General features: G+C 35.8%; 2 long non-coding RNA genes across 3 annotated transcripts; both read left to right on the top strand.

The window, feature by feature from the left end:
- Positions 1–1220: 1220 nt before the first annotated feature.
- On the top strand, positions 1221–5070 carry LOC113361313. 2 transcript variants are annotated; one of them, XR_003365064.1, is made up of 5 exons: positions 1221–1535; positions 2336–2371; positions 2847–2900; positions 3366–3419; positions 4733–5070. It is a non-coding gene; the product is annotated as an uncharacterized LOC113361313 (long non-coding RNA). The 2 variants fall into 2 exon arrangements; XR_003365065.1 differs by lacking the exon at positions 2847–2900.
- A 1300-nt stretch (positions 5071–6370) lies between these two features.
- Positions 6371–8547, top strand: LOC113356338. The gene is made up of 4 exons (XR_003362945.1): positions 6371–6655; positions 6759–6794; positions 7499–7606; positions 8043–8547. It is a non-coding gene; the product is annotated as an uncharacterized LOC113356338 (long non-coding RNA).
- Positions 8548–9077: the final 530 nt, after the last annotated feature.

The following is a 9077-nucleotide window of genomic DNA, read 5'->3' as shown; positions in this document are numbered from 1 at the left end:
ATGATATAATCGGAAGCTAAAATATATAGTAAAACAGCCGAATATAAATAACCGGGAGATAACTTTAATCGATAAACATCCGATTTTCAATTTTTCGGAAATTTTATTTTGAGACCACTGTTATATTCGGCAGTCAAATAATGTTAAACTATTACCGATTGTAAAGGATAAGAATACTGAGTTTTGAAATTTTTTGAGGAATTCGTTTTTGGAGCGATTCGGGGGTAAATAACTCTACATAACTACCGAATGTAGACTTTTTTGGAAAACCAGTTTGGGGTTTTTTCTCATATTCGGCAGTAAACTACTATCTTGGAATTACCGAATATACATATTTGGTACTCAGTGTGTTATATTCATAAGTTTATTCGAGAAATTATCTACCGAATCTGGGTAGTTCATGGCATTCAATGCATGCAATAATCGGTTTTTCTTGTTTACAAAAGCACACAAACGCATGCAAATCGAGTATTTGAGATTCTTAACACAATACCTGTGTTTTACATGCATCGTTAGCTTCAATATCAGGCGATTCTCCATTTTCTTCCATGAAAGGGTCGTCTAGGTTTTCCTCTCCACAAAAGTTTGGATCATTCAACATATACCCCAAATCGTCTTCTCTAAACGGTCGTGAACCCTCAACGTTTTGTTCTTCGCCATGATTCTCACCTTCTTCTTCATATCCATCCATTTTTGTAGTGATAAAATGGGTTTTCCCTTTTTTCCTTCACCTTCTTCTCTATAACTCTAACAACTCAAAAATGAAAAAGAAATGGAAAAAATGAAACAGAAATCATTCTAATACTGCACCGACTACAATCGGAAGTCTGGATAATATTTTGGCTTCCGATTGCAATCGGAGGATAACAATGTTATCATATTCTCCGAATATATAAGGGTAATTTCGCCATTACGAATTACGCGAGATAAGGGATGGCTACATTTTCCCTTTGGGTAACCTTTTTTATTTTATTATTGGCCCCTGAATCCTTTTGAGTAGCCCCTAAAAACGCGAGGATTAAAATACCCCCTAATAATTTTGTGGTCAACCTCAAATATTGTCCATGAAAACATGCATAGAGACTTTTTTTTTTAAAGATAACTTATAATTTTTCTTTTAATAAATATTTTATTATTATGACTGCTATTAAATAAATATTTTATTTTATGACTGCTATTAAAGCAAAACTAAATGGAGTTTACAATAAGCTTCCCTGCATAAGTAAAAAACAGGGAATCTTCAAAAAAATTCAACAACAAAAAAAAGTATAAAAAATGGACGCTCTGACCAGCTGAGCTATTCCAGCGTACTTCGAATCTTCGGTTACAACAAACTATATATTCTGTTCTCTTCTATGTACGAACGATAAAGTTCATCTAAACGGACTTTTGGGCTTTGGCTATGAATCTGAACTCATCAACTCCTGAGCTTCGGTTGGCTATTGCAAAATTTCTCTGTTCAGGTCTGGGTATAAACACCAACGATTTTATCAAGACTTGTATAAGTTTTTAAGAGAGGCATGGGCAGAGTGCAGGTAATCTCCTTGAATTCTGTTTTAATATCAACTTCTATCACGAACACCATAAAATGTGGATCAATTGATGTTTGTTCTTAAAATGAGATAATGCCTACAAGCTGTTTGATGAAGTGGTGGAATGAGAAATGCCGGCATTGATTGATTCGCCTTAGCTGATCTTACTTCGTAGTTACCTGAAAGCTTGAAGTTTATAGTTTGAAAAGAAATCTTATACTACATTTATGATGTTTGCTGTTTGCTACTTGTCGATTAATCCTGTCAAAAGAAAAATGTTGATTTAAGGCATGTGTAAAGTTAATGAGGTTGGAATTTGGATTTTAAAGCTTAAGAAATGATTTTAGTTTGAGACAAGCATATATTAAGGGTAAATTAAAGATAGTGAAGAATGTTTAATGATTATGGATCCACCACGTGTCCATGAATGTTTTGCATAGTAGTTTGGTCTACTCAGCTGGCCGCAAGTAGCTTGGTGAGTTTTGAGTCTTTTGACCTTTCAAAGAAAATAATTGGAGAAAAAGGAGAAAACAAACAAGCCTTGCATACTTGGATCCGAGAAATATCTTCATAAATAATTAACTTTTTGGGTGTAAATGAAGTAAATTTACATCTCTAAAGCCGGCTACTTTGAGTGGTTATCTCAGTGATATTAGATTATACCCCATGCCCATGGTCTCCCAGTAATAATATTTCTATTGTGACCCAACACCCTTTTGATTCCTTATTACATGTAGAGAACAGAACACTTGATGCATGGGTACATTCAGGGTTTATTTACATGCGAAATCTGAATGGTGCAGGAGAAAGTCCCTGTATATCCAAATGGTCGTTGAAATGTAAGTTCTAAACTTTTCTACTCTACCTTTATTATATAAAGCTTTCTGGTGATACACTTCCATTTTGTGTAGTCTTAATTTTAGCTCCAGTATACATTTATATGTTTATCAGTTATAACCATGTCCCAAACTAGCTAGCTGATCCATATCCCTTATATCATGCTACTGAACTTTTCTTTAACTAATTGGACTTTGGAGGTGCCTCAAATTCTCCAAGGGAACGCTTGTGGACCAAGTCCCTGGACCCAGAGTGTAGGATGTCATCTCTATAATTGGCTGCACATGTACTGATCAACTGAAAAATAAAAAGTAAAGAGAAGGAAATTCGAACTTTTCCTGTATATATGATAGCTATCAGCTATAACATCGTTACGTAATCGTTCATGGAGATAGAAAAAGTAATAACCAGATTCTATAGGACAAAAATACTTTATCGTTACTTTTGCATTAATCAGCCATTGTCTCCTTTGTGTAGTCCGGTTGATGAATCTTCACCTGCATTCTGGTAGTAGACAAGATGCTATGATTGGTACATTTTAATCATCTCCACTCTTCCTTCCAATCTTTTCGTTCCTGCTTTATTTGTTGTAGTTTATGTTTCTTCCATTTTCTTCTATCTAATTGTTGGACGCTTCTAGTAGTTAATTGGTTGTGTGGGCGAATGGCTGAGCAATTCTCCCTTGGCGGACAGAAACTTAGAAGAGTACGTTCAGGAACATCGTATATTTTCTCTCTGCCAAGGGAAAATCGCACTGTCATTCATCAACCCCATATTTACTGCACATGCACTGATTGATAGTCAACTGAAAAATAAAAAATGAAGGAAATTCGAACTTTTCCAGTATCATATATGTGATAGCTATCAGCTATAACATCGTTATGTAATCATTCATGGAGATAGAAAAAGTAATAACCAGATTATATAGGAGAAAAATACTTCGCTTACTTTATATCTTTACTTTTGCATTAATCAGCCATTGTCTCCTTTATGTAGTCCAGTTCATGAAGCCTCACCTGCATTCTGGTAGTAGAGAAGATGTTATGATTGGTACATTTTAATCATCTCCACTCTTCCTTCCAATCTTTTCATTCCTGCTTTATTTCTTGTAGTTTATGTTTTCCTCTATCTAATTGCTGGACGCTTCTAGTAGTTAATTGGTTGTGTGGGCGAATGGCTGAGCAATTCTCCCTTGGCGGACAGAAACTTAGAAGAGTACGTTCAGGCACATCATACTAATTTCTCTCTGCCAAGGGAAAATCGCACTGTCATTCATCAACCCCACATTTACTGCATGCAGTTCTCTGCAGATTGTCATGCCATTTTAACATGCGTAATTCGGTTTTTATACTTGGTGTTTATGCCTTTTTATTTGGATATACTCTGTTTGAGTAAGCATATGCTATGAAGAATTCCTATTCTTAAATGAGGCTTATATGTTTTCAGCTATATTTTTGCTCATATATTACGTGGTCCAAAATTTCCCTCGCACATCTAGAATATTGGTATGAAATATCATCTGAGAACTACATATCGAACTGATTCAAACCCTGGTCTCAGTGATATTATTCTGGGGTTTTCTCTGGGAACTGCAGTTACCAACATGTTAATAATGCTTGTTTCTGATTCTTCATTCCAGGACTTTGCTTGATTAACGTAAGCATTGCTCTTGTAGTATCAAAACTTACCAATATATGTACGAGGAAGGCACTAAAGCTCATCATTATTCATATCTTTTCTGTCTATGTTTTCCCGTCAACTTACTAAGACTAAGCATTCAGAGGCTTAAAATGAAGCAAAAATCAAAGGTATCGAGTCAAATTAAGAATATTAGAGGACAAGCATATACTCAATTGACCACATGAACAAATAGCTAACATACGAGCCCGAGCTTCAACATAAAGGAATCACTTTTCCTTATTTCCATGTTTTGACAGATTGAACTATCACCACAGAAGAATAAAACTTACAAGAGAGGACATGCTGCAGGGTCTTCCCTCCTTTGATTCCTTGTCTCAGTAAAAACCAAATATAATCGATTAAACCAAAGCCGAATAATTCTCAAGTAAATTCAAGTTGGCCCCAACAGAAAATACTGTGCACGATTGCTCAACATTATCCTTACAAGTGCATAACTGTAATCATCATTGCACATGGCTATTTCAGTTTAACTTTAAACTTGTCCACATTGTTTAATCCTAGAGCAGATGCTTGTTCAGAATCATAAATATATGATACGTAGCTGATCTTTAAATCAAATTATCATATGCTTATGTTTAATGTGATCTGTTGCCTGTTGGTAACTTGCATTCTTCTTTCCAGGCTGTACTAAATATTTACTAATATCCATTTTTCCATTGCAGGTTGAAGAAATTTCTGCGGGGAATTCGTGCATATATTATTTTGGTATGTTTTAGCATGCTCCTACTCGGCCATGGGTGATGTTGTAGTATCAACTGAATTAGCTTCATACATATTGGGGAAGGGCCGGTAGGTTTACCTTTCATATGTTTCTACTTATGCTGTACCTTCTGCGAGGTTTTGTTTTTTTGTGATATCGGTCTGTCATTGTTCCACCAACACACTTAACATACCATTTGTTTTGTAAGGTTTTCTTTTTTGTCAGCAATTATGATGCTGATAAAGTTATTTGGTGTATTTTAGCTCCCCCGAGATAGCTTATTAACTGTGTTGTTCACAAGTTTGCACTCCTGACCAAATAGAAGTGAGGCTTTAGTCATGACAAACTGTGAAGGTTCCCATTTGGTTTCTGAGCCCTTTGATTTGGAACTAGTCATGTCATTGTAAAAATAAATTGCAGGCGACTTTTATTTTGAGGAGATAGAAAGTCATGTGCCTCACTCTGAACCCGAACATCTTTTTCTCTGCCAAATTAAGGAGAACAGCATGCATCGCGTCATCAATCCATATGCATTTCTTCACGAATGGTTGTGCCTGTGCTTTCATAAACACCACACGTGTAAGGTCATTTTTTGCATTGAATTTGGATATGCTGTGAATAAGTAAAGAGTAGCATATGCTTATGTGCAGTTCTTATAAATTCCTTCTTGGTGGAGCTATCTTTTTCTCATCTTACTTTAATTTGTTGCTGGGCTTTGACGAAAGATGTACATGGTCCCCCATGCCATAGATATCAATCATAAGCATTATTTATGAAAAAGCACCGTCGAGTAACCAAAATCAGTTGGTGACATTTAATGGTGGTACTGGTATGGACTATGGATGCATGTTATCTGATTGAAAACAAGTCAAGTAGGTTGAATTTGAGTGTGTAGATTTACCGACTGTTGGAAACAGAAAGCAACCCTCAATACAAATGAATACGACTTCACAGTCTATGAGCGAGTACATTCATCACGGCAAATTCAGAACATCTCTTTTTACAGGTTGAGAAATTAAAACCAGCACATGGAGAAACTGACATCTGAACGGGATAGATAAGACATTTACCCACCTCCCGGAGGTCGATAGTCCAAACCGCGTCCAACTCACATGGTGTAATATGTCTGTGCTGGGTGTGTGTGTGCAAGACTGAATGAACAGACTATCTCGAAAAGTACTTGTTACAGCCAATAATGGAGTATATGTGTAGTTCCACCGGCAATCCCACGTCCAAGAGTACCTGATCTCAAAGTTCCCTCCATCATGGGGCATCTAATGGGTACACAAACCTTACAAAAATACACCGCCATATTGTATATATAATTTGAGACCGAAATACTGGATTCACATTGAAAGTTAGGCCAAAAGCTTGAATTCTAGAGTTCCTGGCCCCCTGCCAATAAGAATCGAGGGTTTCCAATTTATTTATCAATTTTTAACGCACACGAAAGGTCTGGGGTGGTATATATAATTTGAGACCGAAATACTGGCCTCACATTGAAAGTTAGGCCAAAAACTTGAATTCTAGAGGTCCTGCCCCTACCAATAAGATTCGAGGGTTTCCAATCTATATATCAACTTTTAACGCACACCAAACGCCTGGGGTGAAGATTACTCGCCACCAAACAGCTGAAACATTTAACTCCCTTATCCAACAATCCTCCTCTACAAACCCTATTTCTTTTTTGCCGCATCCTTTCCTCTCCAACTTTCTTCTTCGTTTTCCTGTCTTCTGATGTATGCAAAAAGAATCAATCTTCTTCGTTTTCCTGTCTTTTGATGCATGCAAAAAGAATCAAAGATGCAACACATAAAGGGTTCACCGTAGATTTGTCTTTGTTCTTTTGTTCTGTATTGATTGTGTTCATCTTTGGTTTTTGCAGGTGAGGGTTTTTCTCTGTTTATTTCGATTTGGGGTTGGGCTTTTTAACAGTACCATATGCCTTCAACTGATTCTTGATATCTCATTATGTTATAATTTTGCAGGTGAGGGTTAATCTCCCGGCACTAGATGTGATTGGGGTAATTTTTGGCTTTTTTTTTCAGTTAGTTGTTCCTTTCTTTTTTGGGGTTTTTCTTTCTTAGTTTCGAATTAGTTTGGTTTTAAATTTGCAGGCAGATGGGTAATTTCTTAGTGATAAGCATGGTTGGTAATTTTTGGCTTTTTTTTTTTCCAGTTAGTTGTTCCTTTCTTTTTTGGGGTTTTTCTTTCTTAGTTTCGAATTAGTTTGGTTTTAAATTTGCAGGCAGATGGGTAATTTCTTAGTGATAAGCATGGTTTGTTTTTGATCTCCATTTTGTTTTGATTTTTTCCCAGCTTTAGTCTAATAAGATTTTGTTTATTTAACTTTGATTAATCTAAATAAATGCCTGAAAGGATTCTTTCGGCCTCCGCCCTGCTAACTCAAAATTATGAAGGCCAAGGTAATTTGTGTGCTAAGCAAGCAAAATAATTGATCTGTATGGTTAATCTTAGATAATTTGAGGTTCCTAAGTTTATTTTGAAGGTTAGAATTTGTAGCCAAGCAAAGGGTCAGCCTGTTTTGTGTGAAATGGAGTATATACTAATTCTAATAATTTTAAATATTCACTTTCTTATATACCTGCATCGGTTGGATAGTCTAAGTACATGATCTGCTTATTGTACTTCAGTTCCTCGTTTATTTAATCCATGCGAGTTTCTTTTATTCAATTTTGTTCCAATTGTTTTGTTTGGTTTGTTGCAGAGTGTAGGGAGTTAATTTGTGGGGTGACTTTTATCCCAACATGTATGTAGTCGGATCGGTAGTTCTCCAAAACTCATGCATTTTAAAATCCGGTATCTACATATCACGGTATGTTCATGTGCAATTGGGTATAAATGTTTACAAGTGTTTAGACAAGCATTGATTTTAATCTGTTACATATTCATTGTCATTAGTATGTTGTGTAAATTAATACATACGTTGTTTGTGTACAATTGCTTTAAGGTTTCAGCTAAAAATTCCTTCATGATTTATTTTATGAATTTTCCTTTCACTATGAAAAGTAAATTCCTGTGGTCCTCGATTTTGTGATTGTATTTATTAGCAGATGTTGGAGAAGAGAGAGGGTCTTCTCAAATGGCCGAAAATTATAGAATTTAGCAAGTTCATTGCCCACTTTGATGTTATAGATGAACATGGTTGTACCTTAAATTTTTCCTTGATTTGTTATTTAGGATGTGCAGTGCAGAAAAGTAGGGTATAAGGATCTTTGACATTTTGTTAGTCATGTTTTGCTTGCTTGCAGATGCTCATCAAAGGACATCAACTTTGTCGACCTCACGTATAGGAACTTTGAAATTGTTAAGGATCATCATATTCACTGTCTCCAAACATCAAACCGTTTCCAGCTCTTATGCATGTACATTTTCATTGATAAACAAGTGCTCGGGTTCAACTCATTTTATAATTTTGTGGTTTGGTAGAAAATATGAAAGTCTGTGTGTTACTGGGCATTTGGGAATGTTTGAAATTTATGGAGCTCATGGTTTGTTCCAAAAAAGAAAAGAAAAGAAAAAAAAAACAATCTATGAGCAAAGCCTGAAGGGAACAAAGGTGAGTATATATAAGATATATAGGATTCGCATTGCTACCTGACTTTGATAATTATGGAATCTCTATATGCAACTTTTAGAGGTATGTATACATATTTCACGCTTATATTTCACGCTTATAGCGTTAGCACCATATTTTCTTATTATAGTAGTGGTTAGTCAATTTGGTTATACTAAAGAAACATGAGTTTTGAGTAACTGGATCAGGGCTTTTCATAATCTGTGTAATATCCATAACTCCCTCATACCATCATTTCCCTTCTTAGATCAACTGGTAGAGCACGTGGCGTTCTGCCTCGAGGATGTGGGTTTGATTCACACAAATGGAAATCAACATGAAAGGCTAATCAACTATCGGCTTTACATCAACATCAATTTAAAATTATAACAACATGGAGCAACTAGCTCACATGCAAATCATGGTCTGTAGGTAATCATTGAACCACATGCACCCCACTAGCCCAACCCCATACTTGCAGTTATGCGAACTGCGTCACACTCACTAGACGGTATAAAATAATAGTCCGGGAACTGATAAATCTTTTCCTTATTGTTTATAAAATAATAGTCCGGGAACTAATCTGTCTTTATTTCTTATTCATCCTTCAAAACTCTTTCCGAAATGCCGATTAGCCTGATTGAATAACTGTGCCTGAATGTCAACAACTTTTCTTTTGTGAATTGTCAGTGAGTCATTAGTAACACTTCCTGTTTGACAGGCGTGCAAA

This window comes from Papaver somniferum, chromosome 3 (genome assembly GCF_003573695.1).
Source record: "Papaver somniferum cultivar HN1 chromosome 3, ASM357369v1, whole genome shotgun sequence".
NCBI lineage: Eukaryota > Viridiplantae > Streptophyta > Magnoliopsida > Ranunculales > Papaveraceae > Papaver > Papaver somniferum.
Note: the sequence above shows the minus strand (reverse complement) of the source record. Positions and strands in the feature narration are given on the sequence as shown.